This window comes from Crotalus tigris, unplaced genomic scaffold, assembly GCF_016545835.1.
Source record: "Crotalus tigris isolate CLP2741 ecotype Arizona unplaced genomic scaffold, ASM1654583v1 scf7180000024281.4978605, whole genome shotgun sequence".
Taxonomy (NCBI): Eukaryota; Metazoa; Chordata; class Lepidosauria; order Squamata; family Viperidae; genus Crotalus; species Crotalus tigris.
Window position 1 is genome coordinate 176659 of NW_024100453.1, and position 14222 is coordinate 190880.

The window sequence follows — 14222 nt, forward strand, 5'->3', positions numbered from 1 at the left end:
CGGTTCCCCCCCCCTCCTTCCGCTGCCTCCCCGACCGGAGGGAAAAGCGTGGAAGGGCCCAAAGGCGAGGAGCTGGCTTTACAAGAGACTGAAAAAGGGACAACCTGATTTGCATGTAAACCAATCGAGGCGCTTGGCCAGCCAATTCGCCGAACTGCCCAAACGCGCTTTGACTTGCTGACATCACGCGGGCTCATTAGCATGCAGGCGAAGCGAGGCGAGCTCTGCATCGGCGAGGGTGCTGAGCCCCGGCGCGCGCGAGCAGCCGAGCCCGCCCCGGGCCTCGGAGGCGGCTGCTGCTCTAGCCGCTCGGATTCGGCGAGGGAGGGAGGGAGCGAGCGAGCGAGGATGGGAGGGGCTCCGGACTGGACCCAGCCTGGCTGGCTCGAGCCGGTCATTCGCTAAATCCAGACCGGACTGCTCGGGATTGCTGGAAGAGGCAGCCGACTTGTAGGAACGCAGGAGCGGGGCGGGAGGGCGAGAGAACCCCAACCCCAGCTCGGATCCCGGGGAAAAGCGATGCTGAGCTTTGGAGCCGAGGCGCGGGCTCACTCGCCCCCACCGTCCCGCTGACGGGCAGATATTTTTTTTCTTCCCCCCCTTTCAAGCCACCCTTATGGTTTCGGGGTTTTTTGTTTTTTTGTATGTGAGTGCGTGCCTGCCTACCTCCCGAGAGGCTTTTTTTTTTTTTTTGACAAGAAGCCTGCTGTTGCTCATTTGGAGAAATCTCTCGCTAGCGACTCCGAGGCTTCTGCAAAAACAGAGCGAGAGAGAGACAGAGAGGGGGGAGCGAGATACTTAACCACGCTGTGCTTTTTTTCTGGGGCTTTGCAAGCAGCTAGTCCTCCCCGAAGAAAACTAAAGTCCGTTTGAAAAAAAAAAAGGTAACAGTCGTAATAATAATAATACTAAAGACAGAAAGGAAAGAATTCGTGGAATTGGCGAGAGAGAGCGAAAGAAAGAGGGAGAGAACATTCCTGACGTTGGGAGCGTTGGAGCGGCTGGGGACAGGTAAGGGATGCTGCTGGTTGGGGAGTTCGGTATTTCCGAGGGGGGGGGTCTGGTTGGGAAGCTTCGCAGTCGTAGGATAGGGAGCGAGTCACGTGACAAGTTGGGCTTGGCTTCTCCGCTGGGTTGATTCGGAGCGCGTCCGGTTTGGAAGTGAGCTTCGGATTGGGAAGGCAGCCGCGGTCGAGGATGGCCGCTTAAAGCGGGGCAAGGCTTTGCTCGATGTTACTTTGCATCGCTATCTCCAGCTCAGCTCTTGAGACTCGGAGTGGCAACCGGAGTCTCTTTTTCCGTAGGAGGAGGGAGCAGGGTTGATCTTCTGCGAAGTGCGTGGCAGGCTGCCAGATGTGCAGAAATAGCCCTCAGAGCAGCCTTCCTCCTCTCGGATATTATGCCGGGCTGCTGTGCTGTCTGGCATTGCCACCCTTCATCCGGAAGGCATCAGGTTGGAAAAAGATTCTGTTACATGGTTTGTGGGTGAGGTCGTGTGTGGGTGTGTATTCCCGTTTCATCCCATCTGTTCACTTTTCTTTCCTGCAAGAGTTCGTCATCAGAAATGTTAGTGATTTTAGAGTCACTAATTTAATGGTTTTATATTTATACAGCTAGGAACAAGCCGTGTGGTGGTGGTGATGGGTGATCATTTTCCTGAACAGCCAGCTATGTTCTCTGAAACTTAGGAAGATTTTTTTCCCCTCAGTGGTTTGTTTGTCCTGCTTCTTCTCCCTCAAATCAGTTTCCCCAGACTTGGTTCTTGGGAATGGAATGTATTGGAAATCAACTCCCATGATTGACAACCTTTGAATTATGGAATCATATGAAGATGCCAGTGAGCCTAGCTTGAAAAGTGCTCCTTCCTAGTTTTTGTTTTGTGGTAGTGTCGATGTTTTCTTTAACCCAGTTGTTCCTTGTTAGTGGTCTGTCCTGAACTTATCCTGCTCTTTTTTTAATGGTATTTCACATTCCGCAGAACAGTGCCTGGAGGAAAGAAAATCAGGGTATCTCATTCCAAGAGTTAAATGGGTGGTCAGAGATAGTTGTGTAGCTTTTCCACTGAGGGAGAAAAGTCTGTGCATGTTTCATCTGATTGTTGAAGGATGCTTTTCCATTATCTTCTTGTCATGAGTTTGGGGCCCCTCAACAGAATGATTTTCATTTGCTCCAGGTGATGTGCGAGTTCTTCCCCTGAATGTATTCAAAACCCTGCTCATCATAAGGGACAGCAAATTTTTGAATAAATTACTATATTTAAAAGACTCTGAAGCTTTCTGATGTTAGTGAACAAGTCAGGAACCCCCACAACCATTTATGTGTGTTTTGTTAATCTTAAATCTCAGGAGAGTTTAAATACACAACCTTCCTCTACCTTGCACATGAAGACTGTCCTTGTTGTCGTGGTTTTATATCAAAAATAGCACTGAGGCTGTGGGAGGCGGCGGGGAGGAGGGTGGGGGTCCTTGCAAAACAATTTCCGAGAAGAATTGCCAGAGCAAACATTCGGAATGGAATGTCTAAGATAGTAAAAGGGTTTGGAGGAAGAGAAGCACTGTGAACAATTGCAGAGTGGTAGGAAAGGCATCTGATGCTAGTACAAGCTAACAGAGTGTGGTTAAAAGCTTTTCTAAAGCTTGTCATCATTCTAATGCAACATGGCTTCCAAACAAGAGTTTTGTGTCCGGTTCTAATTCAAGAGTCTCTTTCATCTCATCCTCTGAAGCGCCAACATAGGTGGTGGGAACCTTAGAGGATCCAAAGGCTGCTGCTTGCCAAGGTGGCACGGTGAGATACTATTGTCTTTGTGTGCAATTGTAGAACTCCCAACTTGCTTTCCTTCCCCTTTAGCAGGAGTGCACTTATAAAGCTTGCCATCTACCATCCCCCCCTCCCAAGTTCTCTTCCTTGGCAGCAGATTTAGCTATGCATCAGCATTGAAAATGTTAAAGTGCCTTCATGCTAGAGTTGCAGACATGTAGATGGACTCCAGTAAGGTTTAAAACAAAGCAGGAATCTGGAAGATAGAATAATTCATTCATGGGGAGGGCAAATGGCTCTGTTTATCTAGCGATGAAGGACTTTATTGAGTTGCAATGCTATCTTGCTGATTCAGAAAGTAGGTTTAAAAAAATGTGCACACGCGCACACACACCCAGCATTGCAAGCCTTTCAAAGCACACTCATACTGCACAAAGTGCTGTGGAAATAAAGTATATCCAAAGGTCCATTTCTCCCTAAGATTTCTCTTCCCCCCCCCCATTCTGCCTCCTTGCTAAAAAGTGCATTTAAATGCTAGCATCTGCTCAGTGCACATGACGGTGCGGTTTGCATTGCTGGTAGATCTATGACAGCTCTTGCTAAGTTTGCAAGGTTGCTTGAGGTTGCATTTTACAGCCCTCCCATATGAAAATTTTTAATATTACCCACCTTGCAAAGCCAAGCATTCAAAACCCTTGGGACAAACCTGGTACAAGACTATAAAAGGAAGATAGTAGGAATCATGATCTGATAGATGCACCGGGAGCCTTGCAAATGGATATTATTCTCCGGCATGTATTATTCCCATTTGTCTTAAAGAGCTAAGCTAACTTCACACCCAACTTTGTTGGTGGGGGAACACTTTGTAAGTTTGCAATGTTGAAAGTGTGTCACTTGAAACATGGAGAGCAGGCCGAACGATCCCCCACCACATCTGTAACCTTGCTCTGCTTTCATCCATCACCACCATTTGCCAAAGTTACCCTGCATGTAGGCACAAGAAACAAAAATACAGGGTTGGATTGCAGAGCATCATTAAGATGCCTTTTGTTCTGTGAGATGCAGCCGTGGTTGCAGTGGCAACAAGCTCTGTTATGACACTGCTTTTGAAGCTGTCTGGCACAGACCTGCTAAGTAGGACGTTCCTTCCTGTTCCCAGCTGTGAACCCAATCAGACCCTCATTTCCCAATAGCAATAGTGCTTTCCATCCTCCCCCCCCACCTCCTGCCCCCACACAATTTTCAAATTATAACTGCAGAGGGATAGTGCTTTCAAAAGCTTGCTATCTCTGACTCAAAACAAAATGTAAAGGAATTTAACTAGACATATTCTGGCTTTCACATGTGACTTGGAGAAAAGCTTTCAATGCTACAGCCAAAGTCTTATTGTTTCCTTGGTCCCCGGACAATTGCCCCTACTGTAAAAATGTGAAGGAATTAAACTGAGATAACCACAAGAATTATAGGGGATGCAGCAAAAAAAAAAAAAGGAGAAGAAAGCACTAAGTAATCATCTCTAGTTAGAAGTCCAATTGAATTCCATTGTATGGAAAAGAACTCCACATTTTGTTCTGACAATTTTGCCCCATAAGGTCAAGATGCATTTCTTTATTTAATAATAAATATCTTAGATAGAGCCATGGCATATAGCAGAGATAAGTAACCTATGTGTCAGATATTTTGAATTTCAGCTTCCTTAGGCTCCAGCCAGTAGTTCTATTGGCTAAGGATCATGGGTATTAGAATCCGAAATGGGAACCAGCAGCTTGCTTATGTTTGCCATGTAGCAGTGGCCTATCAAGATGTCCTTGAATTCTGGATAGTATTTTTGGCAACCGTATGGGAGTGGCTTTTAATTCTCCATATATGACAGCAGGCAAAATTCATTACAAACTGATCTGTTTGTTTCCGGAAAGACTGGAAAATCTTGAGCTCTCTTCAGTTAATTAAGAATATAATATTGGAAGCAAATAATTTTTCCCCCTCTTCAGTCTTCCTGTATTGGGGGATCATATTATTCCAGTTGCTATGGCATAAAAATAATTCATTGGCACCAAACTATAGCCAAAATAGAGACATCTGACAGGACTTCAGCAGCTAGTGTTAATTGGGTTTTGGAAAATCACATCAGTGAGACAGGTTGAAATCTTGTAGGAAGATAATTGGATGCCGCTGGACCACTCATGTTTCCTTGGGATGAGCTTCTTTCCATGATAGTAAAATGGGCAAATCTGGGATTAATGCTTTCTGAAGGTCATTTATTTAGGTTGCCTCTACTATCCTAATTAGTATTCCAAGAATTAGCAGTAAAGGAGTCAGAACCAAAAGTATAACAGAGAGAAAAGGCCAAATTGCAAATGATAGCAGCAGCCAAAGACAATGAAAGTCGGAATACTTTTTTATGCATTTTTAAGCAATGAATAATTGTTGCAAGTCAAAGACCTACTCTGAGCAATAATGTTAAAAATGTCAGAGTCTTCATTTCCTTTCACAATAGCACCACAGCCTGGGCAATCAAATATAGAATTGGGCCTCTGATCTTTGCAATTAGGGGAACAAATTTTTTCTTTCATGAAACACAAAGATATGCTGTACATAAAGGATTGCCGTGGTTCTGATAAATGCTGGGAGATGATCTGGCCCCTAAAATATATACTCCTTTTCTTCAAACTATTTCTTGGTCTGTTTCTACTCTCTGAACACTATCTGCAAATCTATTTGAAGCTGACCTTGTTTGTCAGCAAACCTTTTGGGGCACTGCATAATTTTGAAAGCAAGTTGCAGGTGTCATCTGGCTCGCTTTCCCACAAAACAACAATTATGGGGAGTGCGGTTTTTAGCAACAAACTGATTAGATAGTTCTGGCTTGCTCCTTTAGTCTGCCAGATTTGATTACCTTGTTCTGCACCTGCACACACACACAAAAACACATTTATATGTCAACATACATAAGTATGTGTGTGTCTGCCTAAAATAAAGAAGGGAATAATTATAAAGGAATTAGAATGTAGCAAGAAAAGTATAGCATGATCCATCTATAATCAATATATCCACTAAAAATAGATTTTCTAAAAGTTGGTCATTCAATAGTGAAATAAACTTAAGTATGAATAAACTATATTTTATTTTATGAGATACTCTTTTACTATTGCCAGTTGCCATATAACTTTGGACCAGCTTTTAATTGCATATTAGTTTTTATCTTTCCAAGGATAAGTTACAATGCTTTCTCTCAACCCAACCCATCTCAACAGGTTGTGGTTGTGTAGAAAATAGGAGGGGGAGGTGTGTTGGATATATGTTCGCTGTCCTGAGTTATTTGTAAAAATAAAAAAAAGCAGGATACAAATAAAGAAACAACTACCAGGCTGTAATAAAAAAGGAAACAAGGCATTTAGGTCTAATAGATTTTCATTTGGAGATTCAAACAGTGATTTAAAAAAAGCCCCAAGTGCGGTACATAATGATTACATTTTGAATAATTACACTCCATTCCTGAAAGGTTATTTTCCAGAATGTTTGAACACTGCCACCAAAGATGATAGTGAATTTCTTCTTGTATACATTTTGTTCACTAGAAGTTCTTATAGTTATGAACTATATTACAAAATAAATAACTCACGATCACCAGGAGAATCGAATCAGGAAAAACTTTTAATAAAACCAAGTTTTCATCGGAAACTTCCGACATCGTCAGGGTTGGGGCTAGTTGACAGGAGCAACCTATATAAGGCTGCCTATATAGGTTGCTCCCGTCAACTAGCCCCAACCCTGACGATGTCAGAAGTTTCCGATGAAAGCTTGGTTTTATTAAAAGTTTTTCCTGATTGGATTCTCCTGGTGATCGTGAGTTATTTATTTTGTAAAATGAATGTACCCAGGAGTCGTATTTTTACAGATATCACTAATAGTTATGAACTATGTATCTATCTATCTGATTAAGCATTATAGATGTTAAATGCCATCGGTGTACAACCTTTAATTATTTTCTCTTTGGCTGAAACTGATTTTGTAGGTTTAACATACCAGATTAAAACCCATTTAGTTCTCCCAGTATGGGAATATAAGTCCCTTTCTGAGGTTGCTTTAACTCCCTTGGTAGTATATTTGCAGTCATGTGAAAAAGTAAGTACTTTGAGTTCTATGGCTTATGTAACAGAACTTAGTAAAAATCATATGGTCCTTACAAATTCTTAAAAGCAGGTAACAAAACACATGACATAAACACATGACATACAGCATGCCATCATTTATTTTGCAAAAAGAAAGCCAAAATGGAGAAGCCCTGTATGAAAAATTTAAGTACACCTTATGATTCAATAGCTTGTAGAACCACTTTTAGCAGCAATAACTTGGAAATAATTGTTTTCTTTATGACTTTTATCAGTCTCTCACATCATTGTAGAGTCATGTGAAAAAGTAAGAATCCTCTTTACCATGCTTAGTCTTCTCCATTTTGGCTTTCTTTTTCTAAAATAAATAATGATATGGTGTAATATATCATGTGTTGTTGTTCATCTGAGGTTGTATTTACCTACTTTTAAGAATTGCTAAGAACCTGATGATTTTTACTATGTCCTGACTTGTAGAACAATAGAACTCTAAAAGGGTTCTCTTACTTTTTCACATGACTTTAGGTGTGGACAATACTAACTTAGCTATAGTAGAGATCAACCTTTCATAGTTTAAGTTGCAAGTCAATATCCATTGTTCAATTTCTGTTGAAGACCTACATAGTCACTTGGCTGAAATGGACAACCATAGAAATAAAATAATAAAAGTAAAGAAGTTCAGTTTTCAAGGTTGCACTGAAATGAATCAGCTGTAAAACATTTTGCTTCACGTTAACTGAAAAGACTACTGAAATGCTTCCATGTTATAGGTTCACCATTGTGCAATTCTGGAATTATATCAGTTTACTTTTCCCCAGTCCTTAAACTGGGCATATTGTATTTATTTGCATGAAAAGACAAAGCCTAAAATATGAATGGAGGCAGACATTTCCGGATTCTGTTATTTCTATATGTAATTGTGTTTTACTGGGATCATCTTGAGAAAAGATTTTGTGATATGTGTAGGTATGATGTGAATTGCACACTTGAGTCATGTGATACAAAATGTCACAAGTATGCCCTTGGTAGAATGATGTCATGGCACTATGCAGACATCATGTTAGCTGGACTAAGTTGATAAAAAAAGATGAAATGGATTTCATTTTGGTTAACATGGTTGAAATGGTTGAATGTCTAAATATGTTAAAAGAATCTGTGTCTCTTATACTTAAGGAGTATTTAGACTTAATCAAATCAGTGTAAAGGCATTTGTATCCAAAGAGCTGACTCAGATCACCCAACAATTATTGCCCATCTATTATTAAATGCATTTCTTCAACTTCAGCTGATTATTACGAGTAGTGTCAAGCCTCTTTATCTCCCACGGAGCTGTGATTTACTGCTACCTAAACAAATAAGATCCAAAAAAAATCATATCTTCTTATTCCTAGCAAAATATTTAAGTGAATGAGAATTGAAATCTTTCTGATCTGAACTCTTTTGATCAGATCAAAAGAGGTCTAACTTCTTGCTCATAAGCTCAAAATGTTAAAGTTGTAGTTGCCATTGTTAATAATCATTACTAAGCTTGTAACATATTATCATTCCCAATCAACAGCACATACATATAAATATGAACTCTATAAAAATAAATAAATACATGAAAATGCAAGAATGACCTACTTGCAGATGCTAGACAAATTGGCAACAATCTTTTGACTGGCTTTAACACAGAGAGCCAGATAACATGTCAGGAATAACAGATTGCTTATCTTAAGTTTTTTTTTTTTAAATGAAAATCTTCTGAAACTCCAGAAAAAATAAGGTAAACAAGGTAACAGGTATCTCTCTATAAAAATGTAGTAGTCTGGACAATCGTATCTCCTGGATGGTTTAATTGGGTTTCAGCACAATTGCAGGGGATTAGCCCAGATCAGACTTTTTGAACTTTTTCAGGCTGTATAATCTGTTATTTTAAAAATCAAAAGAAGAACCCTTGATTGAGAGTCAGAGCTCTGGTAATAGAAAATTGGCTGCGTTTGAGTGAATTTACTTTTGCCTCCTTAGTCTCTCAGGAGCCGTGGGATTCTACAGAACACAGTTGGTAAAAGCGTTAGATCCATTCTTGTGTGTCCTTCCAACTCTAGAATTCAACGTTTCTGTGATTCACTAGGAAAGAACAGGGCCAACTGTTTCAGCAGCTCCAGAGCCTCAAGGAAAAATGCATTCATTAAAAGGCAAATTATTAAATCTGCCATCTAAGGAAACAGATGGCAGGACGTCAAAGATGCTCAGGAAAATGCTTTCCAGAAGTTGGGCAGAAATAAAACAGTATGGCAACACGATAGTTCACGGCAGAGTTACAGGTTCCTATATTTTAAAGTTTGGTTTTGGTTTTTAACCTAATTCATTTCTGATACTTTAGAGCCAAATACTCTAGCACTGTTGCTGTTCCTGGAAGTTTTGTGGCAAGATAATATGACATAAGTTTCCCTGGAATGGCCCTCATCCATTTCAACTGGAAATTATCAGTAAATATCAGAGGAGGCAGCCCAGGTGGAGGATATTTAACCTTAACCAGAAGTTAGGCACTGCTTTCAGTGCTGAGGAATTCAGTGTCAAAGCAAAAAGATATCTGGGTGTTTGAAACATTAAAATGCAATGCACTCTACATGGGGCTGCCTTTGAAAAGTATCCAGAAGCTTCCGTTGATTCAAAATGCAGCAGCCCACATGGTTTTGTGCAAATCTGGATTTGCACACGTGTCACCTGTCTTGCTGGAGTTGCATTGCTTGTTGATTTGCTTCCAGGTCCAATTTAAGGTGCTAGTTGTCACCATTAAAGCCCTACATGGCTTTCTTCTTCTTCTTCTTCTTCTTCTTCTTCTTCTTCTTCTTCTTCTTCTTCTTCTTCTTCTTCTTCTTCTTCTTCTTCTTCTTCTTCTTCTTCTTCTTCTTCTTCTTCTTCTTCTTCTTCTTCTTCTTCTTCGTCTTCTTCTTCTTCTTCTTCTTCTTCTTCTTCTTCTTCTCCTCCTCCTCCTCCTCCTCCTCCTCCTCCTCCTCCTCCTCCTCCTCCTCCTCCTCCTCCTGCCATATCCGTTATTGGACGTTGGCGATCATGTTGGCTTTGGACTAGGTTATTTGCAGGGCAGTCTTTTCCCAATTACATCTACCTGACCCACCTGAGCAGAGTGATAGGATAGGTTATGGGTTCTCTCTTTTAAGGAGGGCCGTCTAGTGGGACCAAAAGGAAGAAACTTCTCTGTGGTGGCTCTCTCCCTGTGGAACATCACCCTTGTGCAGAAAAGATTGCCCCCCACCTTGATATTCTTTTGAAGAATATGGTTTTGCTAATGGTTTTGTGGACCCCAAGGTGGTATGAAGTTCATTAAGTGTTTTGTTTGATTTTTGTCGCCAGGAGAGTGCAGGTTTGTTGGGTTTTTGTATTTAGGGTTTTATTTCTGTAAGCCACCTGCAGTCATGGTGAGTGAGTTGGACAGCCAAATGCATTTTATAGATAAAGAAACAAGCAAGAAAATACATCCTCTCAAACCCTAGTCCAGGGGTAGGCAACCTTGGCTCTTTTATGACTTGTGGACTTCAACTCCCAGAATTCCTGAGCCAGCCATGCTGAGGGGAAAGGGAGAGGTTTCCAAGCTGAGCCATGCTGGCTCAGAATTCTGGGAGTTGAAGTCCACGAGTTAAAAAAGAGCCAAGGTTGCCTACCCCTGCCCCATTCCATTTTTAGCCTTACTTAGGCTTTTCAAAGCAGTTGGGATAACAATCTTCTTGTAAACAATTTTGTGGTAGAAAGTTGCCTTATTTCAAGTAGAGATAAAAACTGATTTGTTACTGTGTTCCATTAAAGTTCTTTTTCAAGCTCCTGATCTTGAGATTCTGAAAAGGGAAAAACCTCCCTGTAAGATGTTTCTCAATTAATCACTTTTCTAAGGCCCAAAGTCTAGGACTGTAGGAGTTTCAAAAGTTGCAATATTTAGCATATTATCCTCATTTGGAGACAAAAATACTTTAGTTTCATTAAGAAGCAATAATTTAGCAATATGGCAGATGCAGAATTTTTGTGTGCAACCCTTTCTGTATCATCATATTGCCATCCAAAGTTTTATTTCTTAAAAAAGATATTTTTTTTTTAAAAAGAAACTATCTCTAGGTACTTCAGTGGCACAGAAAGTCCCCAAAATAACAGTAAAATATGAAGTGTACATGAAAAATAGAACTAAAACATATGTAATATAAACATAGAAAAAAGTAAATAAGGTACAATTAGATATGTTTTCAAGGTCAGCTTTAAAAAAGTATTCTAAACCATGTTAAAAGAAGTGAAGAGCAGTGATTATTTATTCCATCCCCATCATTACCATCCTTCACAGTTAAATCATTTAGCTGGACAGTTGGACACAATTCTACATTTTTATTTTCCAAAAATATTTCTGGGGTTTATGAACTCCAAATGTTTCTTTGTTAATGAATATGATAATTTAGAATAAATATAAAAACATGGTCTTAGGAGTAAGGCCATAATTTAATACATGCCAGCTTTCCATTTATATAAATAAAAACACAAGAAGCTTTGAAAAGAATAAAATCAGCTAGCCAATAATAGGGCCAAGGAGCCTGAGGGTTGAACCCCTGGGTACCTCATTAGTTCTGTGTGCGTTAGACATTAAATCCAGTTACTGCCAACCTAGTAATAAGAAAGGAACATTTTATTGGCAATGAGCATAGTTTGCAATACATGTAGATTAAGCCAATCCCCACTGTCTCCAGATAGAGCAGAGCAAAATTCCTGTCTGTAGCCTGGGAAAGCCACTACCAGCGAGAACAGATAAGTACTCAGCCAGATGGACAAATGGCCTGGTTTAACATAAGCCAGTGTCTTGTGTTTCAGCATCCCACTCAGCAATTTATTTCCTGTGACTTGCAAGTCACAGGAACACATGCCCCAGTTGGAATAGTCATTTGCTCATAGTTTGCTTATTCAAAGGGCTTCATGAGAATCTTACTGAGTTTTCTGGATTTAATAAAGCTCTTGGACAGCGTTTCGCATCTGATGCAGAACAGTTATGTTAGCGTGAGTTTCTGTATTTCATTTCCATGACAGGCCAATGAATAGGCCAATCAGGAATTTACAGTTTACATTATATAGATAATGCATTCTGAGATTTAAGTGCAGTTCTACACTTCCTGATGTGCAGGACTTCAGTTCCTGTAATCCCCCAGCCAGCATGTAGATATATTAAAAAACAGGCACTGGCAGGGCACACAGTCTTTAAAAAAAAAGAATAGAAAAGAATAAATGAACAAAGAAGAAAGGGGGGGAGTATTTAAAAAAATTATTACAAATCTGTCTGTATTGAGATTAAAAACAGGCCACCTATTACGTTTTCCTTTTCTGAGTCTTTTCCCTTTGGATATACTAAAGCTTATGTCTTCATTTTTGATGAGCACCTTTGAGCAAAGGATTATTATTACTATTATTATTATTATTATTATTATTATTATTATTATTATTATTATCGTCATCATCATCTTTATAAGTCTGTCCAGAGGGTAAGGGCTGTTGCCCAGATTTTGAAACAACTGGACATCCTCATCTCCATAAGTATTATAACTATGAGAAACACTTCCCCCCGCCCCCGAAAACTGGAACTTACTTTAATGAAATTCCTTTCTTTAAGTTTCTGTATTTCTAATATGAAATATTGTACAGGTAATCCTCGACATACAACCACAATTGGACCACAATTTCTGTTGCTAAACAAGGCAATTTTTGAATGAGTTGCGCCTAATTTTTCAATCTTTTTTTTTAAAACCATGGTTGTTAAGCAAATCACAGCATTTATTAAATGAAACATGAGGTTGTTAAGAGAATCCTGCTTCTCCCATTGACTTTACTTATCGGAAGCCAACTGAGAAGTTGCAAATGGTGATCACATGATCCCAGGATGCTGCAACTGTCATAAATACACGCTGGTTGCTAAGTGCCTGAATTTTAATCACATGACCATGGAGATGCTGCAACAATTGTAAATGTGAGGACTACTTATAAGTAATTTTTTTCAGAGCTGTTGTAACTTCGAAGAGTCGTTAAACAAATGAAGAGTCGTTAAACAAATGGTTGTAAGTCGAAGACTATCATGGAGAGGTGGGTGGCAAATAAGTTTAATAAAATAAATAAGTAAATAAAATTCACTCGCATTGCACTGTGAACCTACTTGCATCTATGTATAATCTATTGATTTTTTTTTTACCCTTTGGTTGGTTCTGGTATCATTTGATGATGGAGTAGTACATACATGTTTATTATTATGGTTTATAAACTGTATAAACCATTATCCCGAGAAAGCGTATTGGGGTGCAAAAGCCATAGCAATAACACTTACATTTATATACCGTTTCATAGTGCTTAGCCCTCTCTAAGTAGTTTACAGAGTCAGCCTATAGCCCCCAACAATCTGGGTCTTCATTTTACCGACCTTGGAAGGATGGAACGCTGAGTCAACCTTGAGCCGGTGACAGTCGAACTGCTGGCAGTGGACAGAATTAGCCTGCAATACTGCATTTTAACCACTGTGCCTCCACGACCACTGTATTACTGCATGCATATATGACATAGCCCTGTTTTTTACTCATCACTTCAAGAGAAATGTTATCTCAAGAGATGCTAGTAACTTGGTATATAATTATCGAAACACGGCGGGATTCAGCAGATAAGAATCTGAAGACGCACTTGCATGAAGCAACCAAGCCCAAATAAATTAAAAGTCAATCCCATGGTGGACCTGGGGCTTTCGTAGGAAATTTGCTGAGGTCAGCTTGTTTTGGGCTCTTGTGACATTAAATAGTAAAAAGTCTAGTAAGGCAATCCAGTTTGGCAGAATTCAGAATCTGAAGATCAGACTGCCTGGTTGCTGTTTTGGGAGTTCTTGGCACTGCCTGTTCTCCGGGCACACTGCCACATCCCACAGACTCTCTGGCAGCTGAGCAGGACCCATTCCTGATGCCTCAGATCCTTTCATTCATATCAGTCCCTCAAGGAACGACTTTGTGTGTACTGGTTTGTGGCCACCGCATGATATTTGGCCTCAGTCTAGCATGGTAATCCTTTCAAGTAAACACAGGTTCATTGGAATCCAATTTTCCTAGCTGGTTCTGCTATGAATCTTTTATAGCGTCTTTTGTGTAGAGAATTACATTTTCTTTCTTTTTTCTTTTTTTTTTTGTAAAAGATTTTTTATTTTCAATTTTTCATTACATTCATAAAAATACTTCAGATAAAGAATAAAGTAAATTTATACATACAACTTTCGGTATTGCTCACCCATTTCCCCCCAAACCGCATCCACCCTCTAACCTCTTCTCTCACTTTCCACTTTCCCTCTTCTTCCTC

General features: G+C 40.0%; 1 protein-coding gene across 1 annotated transcript in view; it reads left to right on the forward strand.

Moving 5' to 3' along the window:
- Nucleotides 1-233: 233 nt before the first annotated feature.
- The window catches only part of LOC120299171 (prickle-like protein 2), a 143239-nt gene continuing 129250 nt past the window's right edge, over nt 234-14222 (forward strand). The window contains 1 exon segment of the mRNA XM_039323687.1: nt 234-1011. The gene's annotated coding sequence lies outside the window, so the exon portion shown is untranslated.